The sequence below is a fragment of the Protopterus annectens genome, chromosome 3.part0 (genome assembly GCF_019279795.1).
Source record: "Protopterus annectens isolate FY-2018-M chromosome 3.part0, PAN1.0, whole genome shotgun sequence".
In the NCBI taxonomy this organism is placed as follows: Eukaryota; Metazoa; Chordata; order Ceratodontiformes; family Protopteridae; genus Protopterus; species Protopterus annectens.
The window spans coordinates 752,699,426-752,725,417 of NC_056731.1; positions in this window are offsets into that span (position 1 = coordinate 752,699,426).

The window sequence follows — 25,992 nt, forward strand, 5'->3', positions numbered from 1 at the left end:
TAATAAGCCTTAGACTGTTTAGTCACACTTACCAATTGGATAATAATATTGCACAGTCATAATTGGACACCCTTTTATGGGCCTTTGGGTAGCTGATAAATATTAGCTGGTGGTGGCAGTAATTGCTACCGTGTAGCCTTGGTAAAGGGGCACAGCTGGAGAATCTGTGTCAGCCTTTCCCAGGAGTGTCTGTGAAGTTGTATAAATACTTATCTCAAAGTGTCTGTGTGTGTCAGCTACTTGGGCAGGTACACGAAGCACTGGTTGGACAGACAGGGTACTGGAGGTCAGCTTGCCAGCTAGGCTAAGATCTGGAGCATATAGCTGTGCCAGTGGGGATTCTTACTGGGGACCTTGGGAGCAAGGGAGTGACCAGCCCCAGACTGACGGTGATCTCTGTGTGCTCTTAAGGGAAATTGCACTTTACTGTGTATTTGTTATCCTTTCCTCATATATGGTGTCAGTGGTGAGGATTGAGGCTCCTTGATTGCTGGGCCAGACCATGGGTGTCACACCTGGTACTGGCCCTGGAGCAGTCTAGCTTCATGGTTTTTGATAAGGAGTCCAGCCTTGACTCTGGACTCCTGGATACCCCAACATTTCACCTGAAAGCGAACACCCTCTCCTACACCTGCCATTATTGCTGCCATGATCAGACTCAAATATATGTCTGTATTCCCACCTGTGTGGTTTAATTAAGGCCATTTTCCCACACTTTTCCATGATTGGCCAATTTTCAAATATGCTAAGCTATGCTTAGCTCCATGCAAATCTGCTTAGCAAGGCTTAAACCAGCTAAGCAAAGCTTACAGTTGCTAAGGATTGCTTATATTTTCATATTTAAGCAATCCTTAGCTTGTTTCAGCAGAGCTGTGGCAGGCTTAACTGTCCGCAAACAATTATTTAAAAGAAAAAATAGAAAACGTTTTTTACATTTCTCTATGGCATTTTTCCAGCCCTACACTACCATACGTGAGACATATGACTTACAAATATCATTACAGGTCATAAAAATTAATTTACAACTGCTTCCACACATAACATATATTAGCCAGAACTGGGATTCAAACCATGCATGGTTTGCACCACCCTAAACCAAAGCTCTAACAGCCACACTACATCAGTAGTGTGAGTTTCTACTTCAGAATTCTATTTCACTCTGAAACAGCATTTAAGCTGGGCTGAGCACAGCACCGTGGCACGCAAACCCACTGCGCTGTGCTTAAACCTTTTTTTTATAGTAAAAACAAATATATAAAGAAATATTAAATTATTACATATATTTATCAGCAGGTTTTAGCCATGTGGGGCAGGGATCTGGACATTACAGGGATAGTCATGTACTGTGTGGGCTGCTTCTTGGGGATTGTGTTTTTTTTTTTTTCTTATTTCAGTGTCCATGGACACTGACATGCTAGTTTTACATTTCAGTGTCTGCAGACACTGAAATAATGCATAATATTAGAGCCAGGTTCTAAGATTATGCTACTTCCTTGCTTGAAAGTGCCATACTGCACTTTCTGAGTGCAGTGGGTGGGTTTAAGTATCCATGCAGGACTTATACACGCCCCCTGCACTCATACACGGATCATGTAGGTGTAGGAATACAGCAGCATGCCCTCATTAATATGTAGGGCACAGTGCTGCTGTATTCTTACATGGAACAGTCCATGCAAGAATAGACTATTCTTGCACGGACTGTTCATGAATCCCAGGGTTATTCTCCACATTTCAAAACTTTCTCTACATTTGGATCTTGTGAGGTCAACAGATATGTGTGCAGTCCCATGATTGCAGATCTATACATGTAATCAGTTTCAAGGAGACCCATCCCTCCTTTGGAATGGGGAATATATAAACTTGGTATGCACTGATGTTTAGAAATCATTTGGTGACCATGAAGCATCCTTCTTGTTTTCCCATCTAATCTATCCAACACATTTTGGGGCCAGTCAATCACTCCAAAACTGTAAGTTAGGACCAGAAGAACAAATTGGTTTATAGCTTGAATTTTGTTCCTAGATGTCACTGCTGTTTTCAGGATTAATTTAAGTCTTCTAAAGTATTCCTTACTAAGTTGTTTCACATTTGTTCATGTTTTATTGTTGATCCTTCATCAGTTCCAAAATATTTATATGCTCCCTCTTGCTCAAGTTCTTTTATACTGCATTCTTGTCCCAAACTGATGTTTTCTTGGTGTTGCAGTTTTTTGTTTTAAAGGCTGCTTTTGCAAAGTTACCAGAGCCAAATTATATTCTTATATCATCTGAAAAAGTTTTGACAACTTGCAGTTGTGCTTTCAGTTCCTCATCTGGTGATCTATACAGTTTTAAATCATTGACAAAGAGAAGATGAGAAGTCTTTATACTTCATTGTTTTCTAGGAGCCACATTATAGCCATGACCTAAGCTGTTAAGTAGACAGCTTAATGGGTTAAGGGCAAGACAGAATAACAGTGGTGACAGAGAGTCACCCTGGAATAACCCTCTTTGAATTTTTATCCCTGGAATAATAATTTGTCCTTTATCATGGCTTAATTGCAAAGTGGTCTGCCACTGTTTCATGGTTACTGTAATGTAGTTGCTCAGTATATGGTGTATCTTATACATTTTATGCACTCTTTTATCTGTGAATGTGGGAAACTATCAAATGCTTTTTTATAGTCAATCCATGACATACTTAGTCTTCCCCTTTTTACAGTTCTCCACTATAACCTTATTTAACAACAAATGATCATTTGCTCCATATGACTTTCTTTTATTGCCCTTTTGTTCTACTGCCATAATTGAGTTTTCTTCTAAATGACTATAATTTCTGTCAACATCAATTCCAGTGTATAATTTATACGTCGTCGGAAGACCAGTTATTGGTTTGTAGGGTAGCTTGCAGGTTCACTGTTAAGCAGGAGCATTGTTTTTCCTGTTGTTAGCCAGGTTGGTATCTGCTCAGGGTGCGCATATTAATAGTTTTTATTCATAGCTAAATCTTTGTGCAAAGATGTTAGTACTTTTAACCAGAAGTTGGATACTGCATCTGGGCCTGGGTTTCAATTAGATGCTTCTCTTAAGTTTGTTTCAATCTTTCTGGCTGTTACTTCATCCCATTTCATATCCTGTACCTTTAAACTTCTTATTCTTTCTTTTACTTCTTCTATCCGTTTAGCATCTTTGTTATGTTCCACAGGATCTTCATAAATACTTCTCCAAAATGTATCTATTTCTTCTTCTTTTTAGTGGTCTTTCAATTCCTTTCACCCTGTTTCCCAATTCTCTGTAAAACTTTTTTTGGCCATCAATAAAGTCCTTATTTTTTACTTTTCCTTTACATTTATCTGTGTATATTCTATGTTTTTCCACCTGTGCTGAGATTGTTAGTTTATTTGCGATAATGCATGATAGATCCTGGTCTGTTCTACATTGCTTTTATTACGTCTATCTTTCTTAGTATTTTTTGTTGATCTGTTCCCTCTTCTATATTCTTCTAACAGTGACACTTCTTGTCTTAATTGTTTTATAGTTTTCTCTGTTCACTACTTCCATGATGGACTTCATCTTTCCCCTTTAATTTCCCTGACTACCCTGTGTTTTTGTGGTAGAAATTTACAAGTTATTAATTTAGCTGCACAGTAATATACCCTGTTTACTTCTGTTATATCGCATGGATCTCTATGGACAGTCCTAATTACTGTATTCATTTGTTTTATTGGTTTACCTTTACAACAGCAAAACACACTGGTGCGATGGCTCATATAAGTGAATCATAACCATGAAAATCAAAATAGTGACAGTTTTCAATGTTCAAAAATCAGCAAATCGAAATGCAGATTTGCTGATTTTCAAACATTAATGTCGAATACAAAATTTAATGAAGTGTAAAGCAGGGGGGCAAGCCCCCCTGCACCCCACATTTGGGACGATGCACCCACCCACACAACCCCTACTTTAATATACTAACTCCGAGATCGCACTACAGTGGGGAAAGGGACCATTTTCTGATCCCCACTATAGTGCAATCCATCCCAAAATGCCGAATTTGCAATGAGCGAATGTCACTGTGCATTCGCTCATTGCACACTCAAACCTTTTTGCGTTCGAAGTTTGCAAACTTTGCAAATGTCCTTTCACACATCTGCTGTTCACCCGTGTGCAAAACGCATACATGAAGGTAAACTGTTTTATCAAACTTCTGACTTTTTGGGTTTTATTGACCCTCTATAGTCTATTTATTTCACTGATTTTAATATGTCTATCTCTGTTAAATCAAACAGCTCTTCTCTTAGCTCATTTTGTTCTAAACTGCAGTCACATTTTTTGTTTTCCATTTCCTGTGGGCATTCTGTTGAAAATTCTATAGCATCTTCCTGTGGCACTTTCTCTTCAGTTTCATCCTGTGCCATCCATTGCTCTGTCATATGGGAACTCACTGGCCTATCACTCCTCAACACTGACTGCATCAGAGTTTCCAGTTTCCTGTTTCTTCCCTTGCCGTTCAGCATCAGGTGAACATTTATACTGGTTTCCTGTGGAAGGCGCCAAAATATCTTCATATGGCACCTGACCAACTGCTTCCCATTTCACTGGTTTCCCCTTAATTTGATTATTCATTGCTCTATCCTGTTGTGGTGTTTCCAGAACACACCCGTGGAGACAATAATTCAACTGCAGCAATGTAACAGCAACAACAAGAATCGGTTTAATACAAGAAAGATCCTTCCAGGAACAACTTCAAAGCGCTTTAGTCCGCAAAACAAGAAACAGTTTTCAAATCAGAGCAAACAAAGCCGGCTGGAAAAAACAGTGCTTAATAGCTGAGTCACATGCTGAATTTTTGACAGGTATTGGAGCAATTAAAAGCTTCAAAAAACATTTTCAAGATGATGAAAATTCTTGATAAAGCTCTTAAAAACACATAGTGTTCAGTTCAGTGTGCCACATTCTAACACTCATGCATACATCAAAATGCAATATAAAGTAAAAAGACTCATGTCTTGCTTATTAATTTATCAATTTCTAATTAAAATTTATAAACGTGCATTAAAAAGACTACAAATATGTATTGTTTTATATAAAAAAACAAAAATAAGAATATATTACAAAAAGAGCAACACTTAAAAGAGAATGTTTGCATGTAAAAGATTTTAAACCCGAATAAAAAAATAAATAATATTAAATAGTCTGTAAATGCCAGAGAACTGCACCTCAGCTAAAAGATTAAAAAAAAAAAATGCCTGCTTGATACAGCACATCATGAGCCTGAGCCAACTGGCCTCCTGTCAAGCATTGCGATTTCATGCCAGCATCTGGCCCAACAAGCCAGTGTTTATAGAATTAAAATTGTGACTTCAAGGAGGACATCCCAGTCCCCACATCTATTGCTGGGACCCTTCTCAGAGCACAGTGAATAGTTAACTTTTTTCTGGGACAACTGAATATTAGTGTACTGACCATCTTAACGCTTTTTCTTTCCCCTATATCATAGATATGTTCATTTCGGAGCTTCAATACAACACACAATATTAATTGGCTTTTCTGGGAATTTTTTTTTAATCAATTTATGGGGACAAGTTTAAAAAAGCAAAAGAAACTTCCATGGAACATTAACCCTTTAAAGCTTTGGATTTATTAGTGGAACATAGGCATTACTTTTGCACCAAACAATTCACATAACCATTGCATTCTTATTTAACAAACACCATTAGAATTTCAATTTTATTTGTTTCATATCCATGTGGTCGTCATGATCATCCACAAAAATAGAGGGCGGTCATGTGGTATATGTGCACACACTTACTTAAAAAGCTCATTTACAATATATGTCTAATGAGTGTTAGTTATCTGCTCCCAATAACAAATACAGGGAATAAAAAACTCATAAATATTATATCATCAAGTATTATTATGACCAATTAGGTTTTGTATTAACAAAATTGAACCCATTTTTAAATTTATAGATTTTGTTAAAATTTTATTATTTTTGGGAATCCCAAAACTCATAAAAATGCCGCTTAGACCAAAACTTTTCATTTCTCAATCTCTTACTTCTTCTTTTGATGAATACTGTGGATTTTACTATTACATTGATAAAAATGACCCATTGATGTGAAGTTGAATGCATTGGGGTTCTTTTTAAACTTTTAAAAAAAATTAGTACTTCTTCATTGATTTACACTGTCCCTAGCATACTATTTGTTCTGAATACCTCATATGTGTTTGGGATTTTGGTAAGTTTGACATTCTCTGGGAAGGTATACTCATCTCTAGTTTCAGTAGTATAACAATGTATTGCACAGCATACATTCTATAGCCTTATCAATATATCCACAATGTTCCAATATATTAAACAAACAAAGGGTATTGGATGGTGGCACGTGTATCTGTGCCCAACCATATCATTGCACGAGTATTACGCGAAGAACCGAAGTTTTTATATAGATTATCATGGGCACAATTATTTATTTTTTATAATGTTACTTGGATGATATGTGTGTCTCATCATACTGATGCTCGAGCAAGGTGAACTGTATTCTAATTTTTTATCCTTACTCCTATTCTTAAATTCCCCTTAACATTAATTTAATGAGAATGAACTTCATTATCTAATCTTAGCAATCTTGAGAATTGGTCAATAAACAGGCGTGCTTATAGAAAACCAATTTATAGAAAATTTTCTTGATTCATTCTACAAGCCTTTAGAAGAGCCAATAGATAAAGTTCTAGAAAGTTTTTGGTCCAAAAGCTTGCTTATCAGAACATTTCTATTAAGATGAAGTTATCTGATTTTATTGATTGTTTGCAGATAAGTAGCTGTTTTTTATGTTTGACTAATAGTTATATCCTAGAAATACTTAATAAAAATATTCATGATAACTTACATCAAGGACTTCAAGGATTTAGCCAGGAAATTATATAGTTTGGTTGTTTTTTACAACCAATGATGAATTTAAGAATCAGATTTCAAGAAACCCAGTTTGTTAGAATTTATATCGAATTTATGAAAAGAGATAGACAAAACAAAGCAAGTATTGTACATGAACCAACATTACAAAGATGCAAGAATAATGTTTGAATTGTGCAAAAAATGCTCGTTATAAAAAACAATGGTCGTTATAAAAAAAGCACGTGCAGTATCAATTGAAAACCACATATCCAATACAAGTGCTGGCATATGGCCAAATTATACAAACCTGCAACCGTCAAATATATGCAGTCAGTTATATTCAGTAAAATATTTTATGTAGCCGTGAGTATATGAACATTACACCAAGGAATACCTAAAAAAGAAGTATAGTACAGGTAGTATTGCTTGGTCCGGCTTCAGTACATAGGGGTGCTAAATTTCATTTAAGTTCTGAATATATGATCATATATATGAACATATCAATGCAATAGACAAAACGAAGTCAGGGACACCATTTTAGTCACAAGGCTTCAGTAATGCAGATGCCCGGCAATGCTTTCCCGGCAGCTGAGGCAGTGACTCCCAGCTGAAGAGGAAGGTAGATTATAGTCTGGCAGCTTAGGCTGAATGTTGGCTTTTTGCGAGTGGGATGCTTTATGCAGCTACCAGTTAATCTTATTAGTACGCACAGGCATTATTATTCTCTTTTTTTTAATGGCTTTTTTATAATTTTGCTAGTTTATATATATTTTAATAACTATTTGTATTTTGGTTTTCTTTTGTTTTTTTCTTCCTTTTTAAATGCTTTTTTTACTTTGTGGGAATATTTAGCTTGATGATACATATTTTGTTTGCAAAAATTTTTTTTTATACATTACTGTTTTGTAGTATTTTTTTATGTACAATGTGTGTACTTTGATGTTTTATATTTACTAGTAATTACATGATCTTTTACTCTTTTATCCTGTTGTGGTGTTTCCTGAATTAGATTTTCTACACTGAATCTTTCACTTTGCAGGTACTCCATAACCTCAGTTTCTATTTCTTTAACTTCTCCATTACTAATCTCCTTTTCTACTTTTCTTCTTTGTCTTCTTATTTCTTGTATTGTAAAATTTTCCATGTCTGGATTCCTTTGCCTGTATTTCTCTTCAAATATCTTTAGTGCTGCTCTTTTTGTATTGGTTAGTTTTGCTTCCTCCTTTGCATAAATATTACACCATATTAAATCTTTTTTTCTTTCTCATGTTCATATTTCTTCTTCAGATGTCTCCGAATCTTCCTGCTTCTCCTTACTTTGGGGACTCACTCCATCGTGCTGTGACGTAACCTGTGTTAGACCTTCTATACCAAATCCTTCACTTTGCAGGCACTCCATAACTTCAACTTTTATTTTTTAACTTCTACTTTACTAATCTTTTTTTTCATTCCCTCTTTGTGATATAATTTATTTTATTGTGAAATTTTCCATATTTGGATGCCTTTGCCTGTATTTCTCTTGAATATCTTTGGGGTTGCCTTTTTATATTGATTAATTTGGCTTTCTCGTTTGCACAAGTATTGTACCATATGAAATCTCTCTTTCTTTCCCATATCCATATCTCTTTTTTTTATACTTTTCAAACATCCCTATGTTTTGTTGTTTATATTTTCGCACTTCCTCAGATGCTTCTTTTTCCAAACAGATCAAAGTTTCTTGATCTATATACTGTTTTTCACAAATCTGTTGTATTAATGAATACAAGTTTTGATTTGAAACTTCTGACAGTTTTTCTTGTGGAAGTATTTTTCTTTCCTCTAATTTGTCTGTTAATCATTTTATATATCTTGTGTCTGGAAATTCTGACCTTTTTGCATAATAGTAAAAATACATAATTTCCTTCTTATCCTCAACAGTCTACTTTATTGCTCTTCTTTGGCTTATCAGTTTTTGTGATTTTTTGTGGACTACTACTTCCTTCTACAACAGGGGGCCAACCACCCCCTGAGCCTGGCCAGTTTCCATATTTTAAGGATTCTACACTGTCATCTTTTCCAATCCTGGCACTAGGTTGCCTACCAGGATTGGGAACTTTTTTTATCCTGGGTCTTGTGCACCCAGCTATCTTCTTTAATTTTTAACCTACTTCTGTGTATGATATATGCTATATAAATACAATCTATATATCAGTGTTGTCTTGGTGAGATTTTGTGAAATCGTGAAGGTACTCACCAAGAAATGAGGATAAATTCAATTTCAGCAATACTACCCCTTGCTTGCTGACTTATCTCTCCATTCGGACCCTGAGCTGTCTAAAGTCGGTTGTGTTCAAGGTTAACACAGGGAATGTAGTTCTTTATTATAATAAGACTTATATTACAGGAATAATAATGGCATCACACATGACTACCAGTATTCTGTTGTTAAACTGTGAAGTCCAGTAAAAGTTGTTTCAAAAAAGAAAAAGAAATGAAAAATTCCTAATTTATAGCTCATTACTATTTCATTTGTATATTTTTTCCAAACTGGTTTGAACAGCTGTGTATAAACACAGCTACTCTCTCCGAATCGCTCCTTAACTGTTCTTAAATAGATGGCACTCACATACTCAGAGTACCTAAACATAATGACAATGAAAACTGGGTCTATATTAGAACACCGAACGTTCAAAATTTCGAGTGTTCTAATATCGACCCATTTTCAGCGAATGCTGAAAATATCAAAGAAACAGAAAACCAAATGTTTTCCTAGGGAAAGAATTCAGTTGTCCATTTCTGTTGCTTCGGTATTGTCAATGCTGTGGTGGAAAGTTATGGGTCAGGTTCAGGTAAATGTGTGATTGTGTGGACGTGAGGGTTAGGGCGGATTAGGTGAGTTAGGGTTAGGGCGCGGGTCAGGTAAGTGTGCGACTGTGTGGACGTGAGTGTTAGGGCGGGGTAGGTGAGTTAGGGTTAGGGCGCAGGTGAGGTGACTCTGCGATTGTAACGGACCTTGGGGTTAGGGTTTGGGTTAAGATAAGTGGATAGTTAGTGGTGTATGTATAGTTTAGTGTAGGATTAGGTGTAACAGTTTAGGTGTATGTGTGTGGATTGCTGTTTATTTGGTGTGGTTGTGTTGTGTGTATGTGTTTTGGAACAGCAATTTTTTTCCCTAGGAAAAAAAAATCACTGTTCTGAATGTTCAATGTTTTAAATTTTCGATTCATAGGGTTCAATATTAGAACACTCAACAGTTTGAATGTTCAGTGTTCTAATATAGACCTTGAAAACTGCCCTAACTGTATAGATTTAAATAAACTCATCTTTTTGATTATCTTTAGTAGAGCTTATAAACAGCGCAACATACTGCTCTTTATAGTGCTTATAAGCAGCCGTATGTTTTAAAAGTAAACACTTTCTCAGTTCTGGGTGTCTCACCATTTTCATATCCAATCAGTTTATGGGATTACATGACTGGTTAATATTTAAAGTGTTCACAATAATATAGACTATTAGTGATAAACTTAACGCAGAGAATAATAAATAAATAAAAAACAAACTTGCATCAAGAAAGTACAAAATATATGGATTTAATCAGAACCAACAACAAATCTTTCGGTATAACCCTTCTTCAGTGCAGTTTAACAATATGATAAAACTCTCAAATAAATAGCAGCAAAAGACACAACCCATCAATGACAAGTCAGTAATTAAGCAACAGATTTACAAGTTAATGGAGACATATCTTTAGCATTATTTCATTATTTTACTGTGCCCTATCCCATCATTCTCATTTTATATGGTCTACCAAAAATTCATAGACATTTGTTAAGCCCCCCCCCCCCATGAGAATGATAGTTTCAGGTAGGGGATGTGTGACTGAACACATCTCCCTATAGCTTCAGTCTATATTAGTGGGTTACATGTATAAAATAAGTAGGTTTGTTAAAGATACTGAAGATTTTCTTGGTAAATTATACAAATGGTACACCAAACTTCTGTGCTGCCCCTGACATCTCAGATGCTCAGGTAAGCAAAAACACAGCATCAATGGGACCAGGCGGTGTCCCAGGCTGCATCCTACATGAACTCCAAGAAGAGCTAAACCCAAACATAAAACTACTGTTCAATCTCAGCCTTACTACAGGATATGTACCCAAATAAGCCTGACTAGCTTGGTCTGCAAAGCTATGGAAATGATCATCATGGACCTCATAAATAAAGATATTGGGGACCTACAGACACTGGATCCTACCCAGTTTGGCGGCAGATCCTGCCTCTTAAACCTGGTTGACTTCTTTGAAACAGTCACCAAGGCCATTGATGAAGGGAAGGTGGTCCACACAGCCTATCTGGACCTTTAAATATAAACCCCTATGTCACTAGATGGATTGCAAACTGCCTCAAGGACAGACCCCACATGGTTAGAATTGCTGCAGCCATGTCAGACTCCAAACCAGTTACAAGTGGCATCCCACAAGGCTCAGTCCTGGGAAACAGACAACTGGTGCACCAAGAGGATATGCTGGAGGAGATTCATTACTGGCTCCCTTCACTCTAGAATAAAATCCCAGTCCAGGTTAGGCAGAGTCCCTCATTGACTCTTTTCAATAGAATCTTGATGAGGCAATGGGACAATGTTTTAACATCACTTCTGTGTCACTGTTAGACAGAGGCACAGTATACTAAATCAAGATGAACCAACCTATGAACCTATGAACTGGGCAAACTGAGAAAATATGCTTATTGCTTGACACTGTACTTAATAATGACATTTTTATTTTTAATAATCAGTTGTATTTTCAAAGATCAGGCGTGGCTATGGGGACATCCATTGCAAATTGTTATGCCAATTTAGTACTTAATCAGTGGGAAAAGGAGGTGATATTTAATGAAAATGGGGAGTATAAAAGATATATCCCTTTTTACGTTCGATTTGTGGGCAATGTATTTTAGTTTGGGAAGATAATGAACAGGATTTGAACTGTTTTATTGATTACCTGAATTCATCCACTGATTTTTTAAAGTTTAAAAGGATTTGTTCAAATAATCATTCAGATTTTTTAGATGTGAAAATATGTAAAAGTGAAAGTCGATTATGTACTAGTGCATTTAGGAAACCAACCCATATTAATCAGTACACATCCAAGACTAGTATGCACCCGCCACATGTTTTTAAGGGAACTGTTAAAAGTCAGATACTTAGGGTAAGCAGGTTAAATACTGATGATTGGAAATGTAAAGAAGAAATGATGGAACATGCTAAAGGATTTATAGATAGAGGTTATCAGGAAGAAATTATCAATGAAATAATAGAAGATACATTTAAGGAAAGGGAACATATAGCAAAGCCTTATTTCAGTGATAGAATGGTAGACTGATGTTATATGGGAACTGATAATATCAAGAATAAAATAAAGATATGTGACAACTTATAACACCAGAACAACTGATGCCGTAAATATTATAAGCAGATATTGATATATTTTAAAAGCAATACCTAACCTTGAACATATAATTTCAAATATACCCAAATTTGCTTATAGAAATTATAAAAATTTAAAACAGCTGTTGTGTTACAAAAAGACTAAGATGAACAGGCATACATCTGATCTAAAAATATGTATTCAATTGTCTTGCTACTTGTACTACTGTCAATATAATATATTTAGCAACTTGCATGAAATGTGCTGCATTTTATGCAGGGAAGTGTAGCAGGAGGTTAAAAGATCATATAATTGAGCATTGGTCTGGAATTCATAGAGATATTCAAACAAATCCATTAGCTAGACATATATTGGAAAATGACATGAGTCATGACTTTAAATTTAGGGTCATTGACACAGTATATAAGAACAATAGAGGGGTAACATGATTAATATGCTAGATATAAAGGAGTACGAATGGATATTAAGGTTATACGCAGACAACCATCCAGGTATTAATGATAAAATTAGTATAAAACCTGTTTTAATGATGAAACAATTGCAACTTAAATAATTATGTTTTTTTATATATGTAGGTTATACTGAAATGTTGAGACACTTTTAAGAAAGATTTTAAATTATGTTGCTTGATTGCTGACTTGTCATTGGTAGGTTGTGTCTTGCTGCTATTTATTTGAGAGTTTTATCTTATTGTTAAACTGCACTGAAGAAGGGTTATGCACAAAAGCTTTGTTGTTGGTTCTGATAAAATCCATTTATTTTTTACGTTCTTGACGCAAGTTTGTTTTTTTAGTTTTTTTTAATATTTAAAGTGCCCATTTGCATACCAATCTGCCAAGAGTGTATGCAATACAATGAATTTAGTAGATAAACTCTGACTTTCCATGATGAACATTTTCTTCCATTCTAGCTAATGCTTCATTTTACTTTTGTTCATGAGCTATGTCCACAAATGTATAAAAAACGCTCCTTATCTAAGCTGAACATTCAGTACTCAACTTTAAATTTGGAAGGGAAGAGTGCAATAGCAGTTGCTGGAGAATTAGTCTTACTTAAACTCTTTTTTAAGTTTTGTTATGACTGCATGATGCTTTTGCAGACTTCATTATCACAGGGGCTTCACTTACATTGCACATTTTACACCCCAGGTGTGTTTCCTTCAGCCACTGCATCACAGTTGCTTTTCCTTGATGATACATTTATTTTAATCACTGGTGTCACCCGGCATCAGTGTGTCAAACATCGTTATGGTCAGAATCTCATTGGACAAGGCAACCATGAATCCATGTCTTGGAATATTGATGAATTTTATAAGGCATTCATATCTCACTGAAACCTTCCATATGGTTTCATTGTGATGGCATCAAAGGATTTTCATAAAGCAGTGAAAGTTATGTACTGGCACTTATGTTGTTTCAAACTCTACAACTGGCTTTGACTGACATTGTAATGCATATTCTTCCACTAGATACCCAAATTAATTTTGGGATTCTTTTTACAAATAACTGTTCAGCAATGGGAATCAGATTTTATTGGAGGGTTATAACTGGAAATATTCCCTGAAAGGGAGATTGTGATTTGCTTTCATATTGATTTGTGTTTCTTTTTGATTATTCCTCACATCCTTCTGGAATTTCTTCATTGTTTTAAATTATGATGAATGAGTCTATGAACCTCTGGTATCTGTTTCTTGCCTCCCTCATTAAAGTCTCCAGTTTGTCTGCCATTTGGACCTTTACACTTACTGATCTGCAGATGCCTAATGGCACATTTTATTTATTCAGTGGTAGGATAGCCTGAACAGATTCTGTTTCAAGTTGATGACTGGCAGATCTAACAAACATATCTTTTACAGACTCATAGTTCAGGAGTATATTGAAATGCGCACTGTGACTACATTGAATGTCTTCATTTCCTTTTGGGAATGCCAATCCATCAACAGATCAGAAGGGAGAAGAGCCACCCAAGCTTAACCATAAATGACCCTTGTACCTTGGAAAAACACTGCGTGCCATGATTGCTATAAAAAAGAAGATGTTACTCATGGGTTCCATCTTGCCACCATTTATTTTGAGTATTTCATATCTTTTACTGACCATCTACTTTGAGCTGGTAGTATGATTCTCTCTCTTTTGATGTCACTATACCATGTGTAATGACTATTGTGTGTCTCAGAGACATTGCTAGTCATAGACACAAAACATTGCCTTGTCAGAAATCACTATTGGATGTTCTTTTGAACCAACTGACATTTAAAGGCCTTATGGAGAGTTTTACTCTGTAGTAGTGCCTACTCTATGTATTATATTCGTGCAAGCTAGATATTTCAAATAGAGTACATGAATTTTCTGTCTAGCAGTAATCATTTCCTTGCATGGTGCTTACAACATGGACATCTCTTTGATCACAAGTTTTAAAATGACTTAGACTGGTGGTACAAGTGCTTACATATAGTGTTTTGTAGATGACAATATCTATGAAACAGAAAATTCACCCTGGGGATCACTCCAGTGGCTCTACTCGACAGAGGCACTAGGAATTAAGGTTGGGTGCCACGATGTCAGGTTAATCCTATGGACTAGGCTTGTAAAAGCTCCAGGGCCATTAGCCTAGTACACGCTTATGAACCTATGATGACCACAGTCATGTGTACTTGTGTACACATTACTTGTGTGCTTTGTGTACTTGTTAAGTAGTAAATACCATAGTATCTTCTGCAGATCGTGGGTTTAGGGTATCAAATGGGAACTCTAGTGGAGTTCTGAAAACTATTAGATATTAAGGCATAAATGGGAACTCCAGCAGATTTCTCAAAATGAATACTTATTAAGGCATAACTGGAAAATCTGGCAGATTTCTGAAAACAATTACATATTAAGTTACAAATGGGAGCATCAGCAGATTTCTGAAAATGATTATATATTAAGGCATAAATGGGAACTCTAGTGGATTTCAGAAAATGATTACAAATTAAGGTGTAAATGGGAACTCAGAAGGATTTCTGAAAAAGATTACATATTAAGGCATTACAGCATAACTGTTTTTCTTCTGTGTTTCTTTGTGCCATTACATATATTCTTACTTATCTATGAACTATAATGACAGAAGGGCAATGAGTAAAATAACTCCAGAATCCTATACCATAGCCATGCCCTAATTTACTGCATTGTTCGGGAGGTAGGGTGTCTCTTTGATTTCTCTATGCCTAAAAACAAACAATTGCCCATACAACATAAATAACCACTCAGGACACTGATAAACAGTCCTTTAGTTCCTTTTAATTCAAGAACTTCATCAGAACAAATGATAACCCTAAATTATGTCTTATATGTATAATTCACTTCAAATCAATTATTCAGTTAAATCAGCTATGCAAAACTGATTAATGAAACAACCCCTAATAATTTAAAGAGGCCATCTTACAATAATATGTTTCTTAATAAACTTTTAATGTTTATGACATCATTTAAATCTGGCACTTTATCAGCTTTTAATGCAATTTGCCATTTTATTTCATTGATTTCTAATGCCTTACTAAAACTGACAGTAAAAGATTTTTGATCAACACTATATAATACAAAAAACTATATTGCTTAAAATTACTACAATCAGAAGCATGCTTAGCTAATGCATTTCTAAAATCCTTTTTCTTGAGAGCAGCACAGTGGTCATAAACCCTTAGGGAAAGCGTTCTAACTGTTTTTCCCACAAAAAAAACTTTTGCAACTACAACAGCTGGCTAAATAAACTAATCCAATACTTTTGCAGTTGTGTCTTTGTTTAGCTGTAATATTCTTCCTAAGATGTTTAAAGGTAAGACCATGCATGGAATTAATGTACCTATACCATTTACTGTTTAAACATAGATCCTGACAGGACCAATACCTACAGAAGATAAATTACAACCTGTATTCTCTAATAACATCTTAATGTTGGAGACTTTTTTTAAATAAACTGTGGATAGTCAGCTACAATTTGAACTAACTCACCATTACCTTGACTAATTTTCCAGTTGTCATGTACCAATTTCTGTATTTCTTTGTATTCCACACTGATAGAGACTGAAAAAGTAAGACACTTTTCATCCCTCTTCCGTATAAAACCACTAGTTAAAATAGGTGGATACTTACCGTGCCTTAAACTAATAACCTTGTCCCTAATCCCATCCATCTTAAGTTTAGGATAACCCCTGTCAAGGATCTTTTTAATTAAACAGTCCACTTCAATAAAAAAATGTGTGTCTTGGCTAATTAGCCTACTTAAATGGATAATCTTCCCTCTTACATTGTTAAACTTCATAAACTGCAGATGTTGACTCCTAAAATGTAGGCAATTATTTGTAAAAGCTTTCTTTCTGTGCAAAGTGTTGATGAAACATTTAGAATCTACATCAATAGAAATATTCAAATCCAAAAAAAAAAAAATAACATCAGTTCCTATGTCAACAGTAACAAAAGGTAACCCTTTAATACTGTCATTAATTTGCTTCAAAAATAATTCAAAATCAGTCTTACCACCTGTCTTGATAAAAATAAATCATCAATATATCTCTTATAAGAAGAGACAAATTTAAATAAATCTAGCTTAGATACAACTGCTCTTTCCCACCAACAGAGATCCAAAATAACAAATGCTGGAACCTTTTTGGGTCCCATAGCCATACCACATTTTACCATCAAACAAAAAAAGTTATTTGTTAACTCTATATCCAACAATAAGCAAACAGTGTTTATTTTAATATTGTCAAAATTAGTAAAATGACACAAAAAATTTCTGACATGGTCAGTGTCTAAAGTGTGGTCAATAGAGGTATACACGGAAACCACATTGACAGTGACTAAAATGTTTTATTACCTTAGAATTAATATATTTTTTAAGAAATCTAGGAAAACCCAGGAATCTTTCAAAAAATATTCTGTCTTCCAAGTCAAAGGGTTTAAAATATTGATAAGGTAATAAGCTATAGTAACTGCCTTACTTTGCTGTGCTGAAACAATAGGCCTAAGTGGTGGGTTGGTGGGATCTTTATGTATTTTAGGATCACAGAAAATTGTTTCTAACTGGGGTTGTTCAACAAAAACAAACTCAGAAGATGATAAATCAATATAACTCTGATTCAAAAGATCCAACAACAGATCATCAACTTTTCTAAAATATGTCTGTGCCTGATTGTTATTAGAAAAATCTGTGCCTGATTGTTATTAGAAAAAAGACTTTATGAATACATATATGTTGTGTCAATATGTGTCTCATCTTGATTACATGATTGTGACCTCTGATAAGCATGGCATGCATGAAAATGTCTAGTCATCTTTCCCCTGCATTTTCCTTCCATTTAAATTATTACTGTATTGCTTCTTTTCACATGTTCACCTGTATTTAGCAGTTTTGCATGGGGATTTTCTCCTTGGAGATTTTCTCATTGGTTCACCTCTGAGAAGGGGCTCTGCCTATTAGTGTTAATCTGGTGGAAAGAAAAAAAAAACAAACTAAATTCATACAGATATGTGCCTATGTGCGCATAAATAAAAAGTAGATATCAGCAAAAGAAATAAGTATTGTGACATTACTAACAACAAAAGAAAACCCAAAATCAGCAAAAACAACCTTGAACAACAACTAACACTGGTGCACCAGAAAAACGAGGCAAAGAAATAATGTAAAATAGTTTATTCAATGTTTTTGTCCCTTAGACTTCATCAGAATAAAAGTATCTGCAAAAACACCAATATATATATATATATATATATATATATATATATATATATATATATATATATGTGTATATATATATATATATATATATATATATATATATATATATATATACTCTGTAACAATCTTTAACAACCAATTTACAAATCAATTATATAATTAATTCATTAATTTGTTTAAAACATTTAAAAACAATAACATGTAACTTTAATATAAATATCAGCACATTTCATACTCTTAATTTATTGTTGACTAAAAAACATTTAATATTTATCATTCATAGATTCATACTAAGCTAACTGCCCTAGTTGGGCATTTTTAAGCCCTATTAATTATCCCTTGTGAGACTCAAACCCTGCACCTTGTGTTTGTAAGGCAAACACCTTACCCATTAGGCCACCCTCCCACACAGGTCATTCAGGCCTGGAGGAACATCTGCTCCCAGCCTTAACTGCCACAAAGTGTCTTTTCTTTCTACCTTGTTTTTCATACTACCACCCCTTAAATCACTTTTAACATGTTCTAAAATTGAAAACATACATTTTTTATATGATGTACATTTCACTGTGTGTCTGTAAAGAGCATTATTTATATCTCTAGTCTTTATGACATAACAATGTTCCTTTATACACTTGCTAAGGCTTCTTGTGGTCATACCTACATAATAAGCAGAACACCCTATTTTCTGTTTTAAATCCATTAGTTCAAAGTTTGCCTTATTTTGTAAAAGATTCTTGGTTCTTTCTTGATATGATAAGAGAATTTTCAAACATTATCATAGGTTCATAGGCTAGTACTAGGCTAACTGCCCTTGTGAGCCATTTTAAGCCTAGCCAGTTATCCCCTGTGAGATTCAAACTGCCTTGTGTTTGTTGTAGGCACACACCTACCTTCAAAAGCCTCCCAACCCTCCCAATCATACTATCAAATTCTGACTTTAATGAATTAACCATGTTAACAGTGGATGTTACTTCCTTATACACTTCCAGTTCTCAAATTGAAGGTGTGGAGTAAATTTTACAGGAGAAAACATATGTAAATAACGATTTACATTTCCAGAACAATCACCCGAATTTTATGAAAACAAATATCCCGAAGGGCCAATACATAAGAGCTTCAAGGATGGTTAGTAATGAAACTGATTTTAATATAGAGATGGAATTTATCACCAAGCTGTTTATTAATAGAGGTTATCCTAGTAAGTTATAAGATGAATTAGCTTCTAATATTAGGGCAAGAAGAGACAATGATTTTCCACCTATTTTAATCAAAGGGTTAGTAGTTAATAAATCATATTCTGTTGAGTAGTCTGGTGAGATTCTTCCTAGATGTGCAATGATACTTTAATACTACCTCCAGTCACGAATAAAATTAAGGGGATGTTCAAATGTTACAGCTGTAGTGCCTGTAGATATATTTTGGAGGGGCCTTATATCAATTTAGAGCATTATCATAAAATTATAAGCATTGATGGCAGATATAATTGTTTGACTAACAATATTGTATACATTGCTTTATGTTCAAGGTGTTCTGCTTATTATGTAGGTATGACCAAAAGAAGCCTTAGTAAGCATATAAAGGAACATTGTTATGCCATAAAGACTACAGATATAAATAATGCTCTTTACAGACACACAGTGAAATGTACATCATATGGAAATTTATGTTTTCGATTTTAGAACATGTTAAAAGTGATTTAAGGGGTGGTAGTATGAAAAACAAGGTGGAAAAAAAAGAAACTTTGTGGCAATTAAGGCTGGGAGCAGATGTTCCCCCAGGCCTGAATGACATGATAAATATTAAATGTTTTTTAGACAACAATAAATTAAGAGTATGAAATGTGTTGATATTTATATTAAAGTTACATTTTATTGTTTTAAAATGTTTTAAATGAATTAATGAATTAATTATATAATTTATTTGTAAATTGGTTGTTAAAGATTGTAATAGAGTATATATATATATATATTGGTGTTTTACAGATACTTTTATTCTGATGAAGTCTAAGGGACGAAAATGTTGAATAAACTATTTTACGTTATTTCTTTGGCTCATTTTTCTGGTGCACCAGTGTTGGTTGTTGTTCAAGTATTGTGACATTACTTTTTAAATTAAAAAGCAGTTTTCTGAGGACTACAACATTTTTCAGGAGTATTTGGAGACTACATTACCCTATAATGTCTTTGTTATTCAGTACTCATGTGGGAATAGGACTGAAAGAGTTAATATTTGCTTTACAACAGAGATACAGGTGGAAGGCATCTCAACAAATCTGAGTATGTCATGTGCAGATGCATAAGCTGTAGGTTCCTCTTCATTTACAGCCTACCCAGTTGTGTGGAGAAGTTCCTGCAAATGCTCACAGACTACTTCATTGGCTTAGTGTTGATTCACCCTGACTGGCTAGATATGATTTCAGCATCTCAGTATATGGTGAGTCACTGGCTCTTAGAAAGAGATTCCTGGTATTATGCAGGAATTTGAATTTGTTAAGGGTGTTTTCACTGTATTCCACTGTAAAGGACACTCAGTGGACTTATTTTAGTGTTCCAGTAGTGTATGGCAAAAATATGACTTTGAGATAGATCTGATTTTGTGGTCTGACTAATAATAATAATAAACCAGTTTGCATTTGAATTTCTGCAATTGTATCTATACATTAGAACTTTCCTAGGTATGCCTACCCAACTCTGAGCTTGTGGAGTTCAGGAACTTAAATAATGTTACTAATAAAGATCTGATTTTATGTCCTCTACTGGCTACCTATGGAGTAAAGTGCTAAAGATAATGATTGTGTTTATGTTTTTATATTTATTCATTTATTAACTGAATATGTCTACCGGGCTCAACAGTCCATTCCTAGGGGAGGACTTGGGAGCACATTCTGCTCAGTATAACACAGTAAGCGATGGAGGCTCATAGATATCAAATCCTGGACTACAAGATGAAAGTCATTAATAGCTAATAGATGTAATCTTCTGTACTAAGCTTACAATAGGACTATGACAATTTCCTTTACTCAGCTCTCACAAATTCATGAATTCTTGACCTTTGCAGAATTATTTGAGCCTTGGTTCATTCATAAACTTTGCTCCCTAACGAGGAATGGATGAAAATGGGAAGGCCTTAAAGGCAAACTCATCTCCTAGACAGCAAGCGTATACCAGCAAGTTCTGTAGTAACTACCAGTCTGAGATCACCCAAAAAAGACAGTGTTTTTGTTTAAGGAAGTCTCATCTATATCTTACTGATTGGCTACACTTTTAAGAGTTGCTGTTATGCTGTGTAGCCAGATTGCTTCCATACATTTGAAAATGATTCCCAATATTGAAGAGTACCTGGTGGTGGTCCTTGGCATACCTCTCAGCCTCTTAGTGCAATATTTCTAGACAAAGCTAAAAATAATGAGGGTGAAAGGCTCAAAATCAGAGACATATTTTAAATATTGCTCTTATAAACATAGAAAGTTGCTAAAATAACAGGTTTTGCTTTATCATACATGTTCTGAAGGATATGAAGTCAGGAACACAAATGTCTGTCATTATTTACTGACTTCAGTCCTCAACAATTTGCCAGAACACCACAAATTTTATGAAGAACTGACACAGAAATATGACAAAAATCAGGACATTCTATAAACTTCTCAACAGCTAAGATGTATGACCGTGGATCAAAGACTGGGTCAGTCTATATCAGATTGCGTAGAGATCAAGGTTTTGATATTTAGTTTATGGCTTATAATATGTGTTCTAGACTTATGTCTCACTAGATAGCTCTTTCTTGTCTATATGTTATGAGTCTGGACATCTAACATAATATCGAGGTATCCATGAGGACAGATATTCTTCCATCATCCATTAAAAAGAAAGTGTTAAACCTCATCCTTGAGAAAACTTCTCTAGATCCTAAGCTTCTTAATAATTGTTCACTTTTCTCAAATTTTCCTAATATTAGCAAGGTGATCATTTGACAACAGATGTACTGGATACAGTTTTGCGAGTGCACAAGGACAGCCTGTCTGTCAAGGCAGTACTGTTAATACCTAACACTGTATATTGATATTCGAGAGATGATGGCATCGATTTCTGTAGCTTTATTTTCACAGGTTTTTGACCTGGACTACAACACCCCTTTTAGTGTCATGACTTTGTTGCTTACAATAGACGTAATAAGTAAATCAAGAAAATATTCTCATCATTCAACAGGATTAGAGAAAATCATTGCTTAGTATTATATAAGCCAATAACAGTAACATTCACAAGATTTAAATTATTTGCTATTTTATTTTATTTCTGTTTGTAAATAAGGGTAGGACACTGATCTCAGAGGACCATTTTCAGGTTCAGCCAGGGTACATTCATTTAACAAAGGAAAAATACTATATAATGATGTTATTTGTGAAGTAAAAATATGATAAAGAGTAAAAGAAACAATTGTACAACTATTACATTATATTTGTGTCATGCACAATGAATGCATTTACACACCCATTTGGAATTACAGCCATCTTTGGGTTAGTATAAGATGTGATGAAAGACAAAGTGTTAGAAAGGGAGTAGAACACAGTAATGATAGCTATATTCAGTGCACACAGGCTACTTTAGAGGTACATTTATGATGGTGTTAGCATGGAAAACTTTGCAGCTGAGAGGGTTATGGTTTAAGCAGTAGGGATAGGGAAATATTTACATTTTATATAGATAGACAGATAGATAGAGACAGAATGTGCTCCTAGAAGGGCGTAAAGAGTATATGATTATGGAATAGTGGGTTGCAGCTGGCGACTTCTAGCTATAGCTATTGATACTAGTAAATGAAAACAAAAATGCGATAGGAATAACATTGTTGCCTGTGTAATTTAGAAATAATGAATGAGTATCTTTTCAGCAGACTGGCAAGTACATGTAAGGAAGATCTATTAGTTAACGGTGGAAGTAGAACATTCAATAATTTAGGCCAAGAACTGGAAAAAGATTTTGAACTACTTCCAAGTGAATGCAGCATAGAGGCAAGTTAAAAATATGCATCAGAAAAATGCAGAGCTTTTCTCCATATCATAACTTAGTAAGTTTGAAAATGAATGTCCATGTGAATACAGCATTACTTTGTTCATGAGAAAAGCAGTAAGAATGTTTTAGTGTGTGAGGCAGTTATGCTCCCTCTCATGGAGTGGGTGGCTACATGTGTACCTCCAGACTTTGTTTTGTACTTCTGCAGTTTCAACGAATTTATATAAGTTCTAGTTGTCATAACAGGCACAGACTGCTCAGTAATAGTCAGGAGTACTCTTTCACTTCTTATCTATTAAATTGACTTATCAAAGTGATGCAAATCAAATATGGCAGGGAAATTAAATTACAATGGATGCAGTGTAATAGAGCACAGTTTCCAAGGAACCTAGAACTTGGAACTTCCACTAACCATTCAAATTCCACACAGATTACCAGTTTTGGTAAACAGAAGCAAACTTAAGTGGGAATATAAAATACACAGAGCACAAAGCCAATTGTGCCACTGATACAGGAAAACTAGCTATCATAGGAATACAGGGTTATTACTTATACTAATGTTAGCCCTTATGTCTATAGGAAAAAAACAGCAACATGAAAAATGGCAAATGTCCTGACATTTTAAAAGAAAACATTTTCTAACCATTATTTAACTGATGCAGAACAATGTAATACAATTTGCATGCACCTTAATATGATATAAATCAAACAAGCAACTAAAATTCTGCAAAAGAAGCTCTTTAAAACTGAAAACAAGTCTTCTGAGTGTACTATCTGTCCTACAAAAATCTCAGGATTCATAAAAAATTAACCACTTTTTAGAGATTAAGGAAAACTTAACAACCCTGTAAAAAACACTGATTTAAAATTAATACTTGATTTCATGTTAAAATGTGATCTTTTCTACAAAACCAAATAGTAATAGACAGTAGTATTACATTTCCAAAGTAAAAACAACAACATTCAGAGGCATTGTTATTTTACATGCTAATCTCTGATTAGCAAGCCAATATTTGCCACCAATCAACTAATCACATTACTGTATTGTTTAATCTTTCAGGAAATTACAAGGGATAGTTATAGAAAAACTTTACAAAGCATGTAAGCTTGAAGCTTAGCTGTTGTATAAGCTCTCATCTAAGTGTGACTCATATCTTCCTGCTTCCAAATCCTTTGCCTATGAATTTTGCATACCATGAAAGAAAATTCTGCCATTTGGGCTCACTCTGATCCCCTTCCCTACTCCTAATTGGTATCCACACTCACATCATCCACACTTTTCCTCAGTATAGCTCCAGCCCTACTTCCATTAGCACCTATCACAAAACCCACTCCATTTCTACTTGCACACCTCAGTTTCCTCAGCTGAACTCTCCTCCTCATACTATCATTAATGATTATTCCAACCTCTAAAATGGATTAAATCCTTCTTCTTCACCTATTTCCATCTCTTCTTCCACACATCTACATCTGCATCTGATCCCTCCAACCATAACTATTACTACTGACCTAAAAACATCTCTTAGAAGTTTAAATCCCTGCATTCCTCTTTTCATTTCACCATCACTGCTTCAGTCTTTCTCTCCTTCAAAAATCTTTACTCTTCCACCTTTGACTACAACACCATCCTCCTTTTTCTCCCACACCCACTATAAACCCTTACCATGACATTCCTACATTTCTTATCCTCACAGCATTTTCTTTTCTGTCACGTCACATCCTTCACTCAAATCCAGAATCAAAGTTTGTACAATCTGTCAATAATCACATTAATACCCATCACACTCTCAACCAGTCATTCAGTATAACACCAAATCTTGATACCTCCTCTCACCTTCACTTCTTTAACAATAACTACACTTGCTATAAACTCAAACATTTAAATAAACTCCAAAGAAAACAGACATCTAAACACAAATGACTCCTTGTCTGCACACTATAATTACAATAAAACTATCTGGTGACATTCAACTAAACAGATGCCCCTCACTCCCACCACAGCAACAAAACAATCTAACTACTGCTAGTAACATCACACCTGTCCTTAACCCTAGCAGTAACATCAGCTTAAAAGTTTACCACATCAGCCAGCAAAGACTCTGCATGAATCTCCCTGAAATACATGCACGGATATCTATGCAATCTACTGATATACTGGTAGCCATAAAAATAGGCTAAAACCAACCCCAAATGATGAACAGATCTTACCATATGGTTGCAAAATACATAGGTTAGACTGAAATTATAAAAAGGAGGCAGAATAATAATAGTACAGTAATAGTTGTTAGAGATTATGAATATGTCTGAAATTAATTTTGTTGTAAACATGCTGAAAGATAAAGCATAGAATAAAAAGTTTGCTTGAATATATGTATAGAGTGTAGCAATGTAAAGTGGGCATTCATACTATATGTATAACAGACAGGCTTCTCTTCAGAGCATTAGAACATGTTTGCAGAACAAATATCTAAACTCAGCAATATGTGATGTTTTTTCAATAGGAACAGAACAGATGTTTCCTTTCATACTTCTGTTATTCTGATTGCATGCATTTCTGCATTTTCACATCAGCAGAACTGCTGACAGGACAATAGAAAAGTCTAAAAACAGACATTATGTGACTTCCCACAGAAGGCCAAAAAAATACTAAGAGGAAATAACAAAATCTATGTGCGTGACTAGCACTCTATATAACAACTACAGTCATTCAGAGAGAGAGGGACAGAGAGAGGTATTTTGCAGAAGTCATCATTCATATCTGTAATGAAGGAAAACTTTGTAAATATATGCTACAATCTGACAGAAAGAGTACATGTCATTTGTTATAAAATAAGTTATCCGTAACTGTGCTTATAGCTGCAAAATATATTTCTTTATCAGTGTGCAATTTGGAAGGCTTGGTGCTTTAAACAGACTACAGATGGAGTCATGCAAAGCTGTGTGTCTCTGATTCAGCAGTAAACAGC